Here is a 5,144-nt window from a genome sequence, read left to right on the forward strand (position 1 = left end):
ATACGAAATTCTGATATGCTACGAGTGTAGCAGCTGAATGGACTGAGACACTACGTCCCTAGTGTGAGGATAAACTTGACATTTGCGTCAGTCGGGGATCGTGTCGGGATTATTGAAGCGGTTACGGCAACCGCTCGTGAAACGTGTTAAACCCGGCTTCAAGGCCCTGCCCTGCACGGATTTTGACCTTTCCCTATCGCTTTATTTCATTGCCCATGAACAGCCGTGGTCTGATTTCCCTTTGGTTCATTTTCGTACAAGGCTGCAGAACTACACAAATCTATGCATTGACGTTTGTTTCGAATGCGACACGTGTGCACGGTTACAGGTTCTATTTGTATTGTCGATCGAATGCTGTCCACCAGTCAACGTGTATTTTACAGGTAGGCTTAGACATCACGTCTAGGAAAATTGGTCTTTGCTCGGTTTGCGAAATTACATCTTTCATAATGGAACAGTGACGTTACCTGGGAGGGTGAACTCGTACTGGAACGGTGACGTTCTCTGGAAGTGGGAAACATCCGGAGGTTAAGGCCTCCATAGTTATTTCTGGATGCTTCGTACGGTCAGCTGTAGATACAGATATTGTCGATTATGCAATCTTAATATGATCAATTACGACTCCATGTAGCAGAGATTAGGCGTTGCCCTACTCAGTTCCGTGATGTGTGATAAAACCTGCGCCGAGTTAGCTAGTTCCTGGAAGCTCTGAAATGGTTCAAAGGGCTCTCCGCACTAAGGCACTTAACCTCTGAGGTTATTAGTCTCCTGGAAGCGAAAACGCGTATGTTTCGAATTATTCTCTCGGCTATCACATGGTTTGCTAACTAATGTACGGGTGCTTAGCGAGGATCGTGGAGAGAGTTTAATTACGCTGGCTATGTTACATTAAAGCGTCAATCACATTGACTGTCGGCTTGTTCCACGAATGGGCGAGTGCGTAGCTGTGTTCTCATTTTGTGCGTCTCTGTCTGGTCTTCAGTATTTAATCGCATTTTCGTATTTCGCGTGAAATGGTCACGGTACTGAGCATTTACTTTAAGTCGCCGACACGTGCTGATGGGTTTGGCTGGAATTTCGTGTGTTGGTTGGTTGTAAATAACGACGTCCATATGCCTGACGTGATGTGAATTTATTGTAAACGTGCTGCTTCCGTTATTTTGCGTACTTGCTTGTATTTTATTAAGTTGTTCTCTTGTGGTATACATGGAACAGCTGACATGCGTTCGTTGTCGAGGTTGGATCTTGTCGCAGCGGCGATTCCGATCTCTCACACCTACACCATACAGGCTCGTGGGATTTAATTCTTTTAGTGATGAGATAGCTGAACAGATTTGGTTATTGAGGGTATTGCCCTATTCTTGTGGTATAATGCCACTAATCACGCTAGTGCCTGTTTAGTGATAGAAATGTTTACTTTTATATCCCACATGGAAGGCGGCGTGTGGATCTGCTCCTGTAATTAAGATGGTATGCCGAATGTAGGAAGCTACGAGGAGGAGGTGAGGTAGAACTCTCCGTACTGCAATTAAAGTAAAAGTGGTTATACTATATCTCAACACAATAATGTGAATAAATAACTTTGCACTGAGGAGCACGTAGGTACGAAGGCGGATGTATCAAAGCTCACAGAAGTTACACAGGCCAAATCTGTAGTGGCTCGCCAACTATGAAAACGAAACAATGTATTATCTGCAAATTTACATTAAATTATGGCCAGATGCGATTAAAATATGAGAGGGGTTATCACCCTATATTTCTCTATTTTTCTCTAGTAGTTTCCCGCTGGCATACTATAAGTTGAAGTTACTGGTAAGACTTAAAAGTCGCTCAGGTTTGGCTTACACTCTATTAGCATGTCAATATTGGTGCTGTCTATGTACGTCAAGTGTCTGCTATGCTTGTGACTATGTCGGGGACAATGTGATTCCGTAATGGTAGCGACTTTCCCATTTAAATTACATGAAGAAAACTGTAAAGTCATGATTAAATGATGACTCAGGAATTTGTTCAAGATTAACCTATACTGGCGTAGGTTTTTTTATTTCATGATTTCAAATATTCTCAGCCAGTGATTTTAGTTGGTGGTGGACCACGTTAGTTACTTAGACATCTGTTCCTGCCTGTCAGGCTTCTATTGGTAGCGCATTGTCATCTCTTGAGAGGGGTGCGCGCCGTCGACGGTGCCGACGTAGCGCTGGTCGACATAGGTGCGTCATGTCAGCTGACACCTATCTCACAACAACCACGTCGGGTAATCCAAATCGTCGTCGATTCGCAAGACTTGTAATGAAGTTTGACTCCCATTGGAAAAAATTGATAAACAAGGAACCTCAGTAATAAATAATTGTTTTGGTCCAGCCACAATCAGTCGCAAACATCCACGTGGTCCATACACCAACCACGTTTCCCCAGTACAACTATATTAAGTAAGGTGTCGTAGTATTGTTTGGTCGGAATATTATTCCAATTATACTTTCAGAATATATTATAATTTTAAAACATCTTAGGTGTCCAGTACTGACGGCATTCCCTGACATTTCCATTTCTTTCACTACTATCTGTTCATACATTTTGAAAAATTTTCTTTTATATGTAGCAGCAATGGTCGCGTGGGTATTTACGTGGGCTGAAATTTCACGTGAATTAAAGGGGTTTGGAAAAGACCACATTCAAGTTACGTAATAATTACCGGTATGAGTATTCTTGTGAGTCATACCATTATACAATCCAATTTACAGACAGTCAGATGCATTTAGGATTAATTATAATCATTTTCTTGAAAATTATTTTGCGTAAATAAGTTTATATCCAAAAGAAGGGTAACTAATGTGAGTCTGGATCTGAATTTGTCCGACATCCATGTGTACTCTGAACCGTTAAATATGTGTATAGTATTAAGTGTTGTGCGTATGTAATTCTACCTTAAATATTTAAAGCTATTTGCTTCTGTAACTGATGGATATGATAGTAATAATAATAATAATAATAATAATAATAATAATAATAATAATAATAATAATAATATAAGTTTAATGGAAGTAATAATTGTAACCGAAAATATTAAAAACTACAAAATACCTAGGTTTAACGATCAGGAACGACATTAACTGCAATGACCGCATAAAACCAACTGGAGGAAAAGCAGATGCTATTGGCCAACTACAGGAGGTGAAAGGAATTTAATCCATCTACCGAATTAGCACTATGTAAAAACTCCCTAAACCGAAACCTGAATATCGTTTGTTGATCTGTTGGACTTGCCAGGCTGGCTTAATGGAAGAGCTAAAGATGGTTAATCGAAGATCGGAACGTTTCGTCACGAGATAGTTTAGTACGCGCGAAAACGACACAGACGTGCACAAACAGTCTCCTGTGGAAGACGCTCCAAAAGTGGCGTTATGTATCACGGACTGGTTTATTCTTAACATAGCGAAAGCACGCTCTCCAACAAGACTTGAGCAACGTATTGCTTCCCGAAAAACGTCTCGCGACATGACTACGATAAGAAACATCTCATACAGAAATTAGCAAGCAGTCATGTTCCACACACAAATCATGAATGTAACATGGAACGGGGGAAATGTCACTCGTAGCAGAAGTACCGTCCGCTAGGGTATTCATCAGATATGTTTACGACATTAGTGTTCATCAACACTGATGTGGTCTCAGTGTGTGACAGTATCATACGATTTTTGGAAACATAGTCAGCGATCTTAATAGTAGTTAAAATTAAAACTTAAAACAGTCATGATCGCAATCTCGTCAAAAAAAATTGTTGTTGGAGTGAGTGACGGGTTTCGACTCTAGAAAGAGTCATCTTCAGACTCTGTAGCGGTGGATGGACACTGGTACATGATTTCCGTCGACCTGCTCCAGTTACGCGACCGTCGAGGGTCGACGGAAATCGTCTACCAGTGTCCGTCCACCGCTCCGGAGTCTGAAGATGACTCTTTCTAGAGTCGAAACCGATCACTCACTATAATAAAAAATATGAGGCTATTATATCGGTGTTCCTGGCGGACATGCTGCTGAAATTATTGCGTACTTAGATGTTTAATGTCATTACAATTAAGCAGGTGACGGTGCACTTAGGAAATACGCCGCCTATGGGACAATAGTATTGCAAGGCGGTGTACCGGAATGCGTGTGTCAGTATGTTGGTCAGCCCGATGGCTTGCCTGTCTTTTAACACAGCCGATTTATGCTCATGCAGACGACACAGAGCCCAAGGAGGAATGCTCAATATTGTGGGATATGGCAGGAGTGACCACTCGAGGGAAAAATTCTGCCAATTATGGACTCTTTAGAGCTATGATCACTTCTTTATCTCCGATACTGTGGAATAAACCCTCTCCTTCTGCAAGCTCCTTCTGCAAGGTACGCACTTCAGAGCCCACGTTGACTAGACATATTTTTTGTTTTTGTTTTGTTTTGACCCACACTGCCAAATCGAAATATATCGAAAGCGGATGACTAGCAGTGGTAGATATGTTCTTCAGAGCACCGAAAATATAGAATTGTGCATAGCTCTTCAGATATGTACTTCAAAGCACATGTTTACAAAATGTTTTGCTTCAAACAATCTTTCCTGTCATATCTCCAAGTATTAACCATTGAAAGGAGCGTACTGGGGCACACTTCTATGTGGCGCCATAATAAGATAAGAATATTTATAAAATAAAATAAAAATAGTATGCTATAAACGACGACTGTCTCCGATAGCCTCGATGACTGCGCGCGACCGCAGAGCCGAAGATACTGCTTTGTTAGAGTAAGAGAGCTGTGAGCGCACAGTTGTTGGTGAGAAAAACACGATGGAGTTGGCAGGTTTTATTTCGTGCTGTGTGAAGCCACCAAGTATTAGTTTAATTTAAGTATGTCAATATTGCTGATCTTGGAAGCAGAAGTGTTCATGCAAGGGAGAGATTTAAAAAAAATATGATTTCTGTTTTTTTTTTCAGGGCGTTAGTATAGATGAGTTCGCTGATAATTTGTAATGGTTGAGTAACCCCTGAATGTCCGTAAACGGTTTTGATAAAAAGCTACTTAGATATTTCACTTTATAATGCTTCTAAGATTTGTTAACAGAGTTATACGTAATTTGATGATTTGCATTTATACTGGTTTAATGAACTTAGATA

Source organism: Schistocerca gregaria, chromosome 6 (assembly GCF_023897955.1).
Source record: "Schistocerca gregaria isolate iqSchGreg1 chromosome 6, iqSchGreg1.2, whole genome shotgun sequence".
NCBI lineage: Eukaryota > Metazoa > Arthropoda > Insecta > Orthoptera > Acrididae > Schistocerca > Schistocerca gregaria.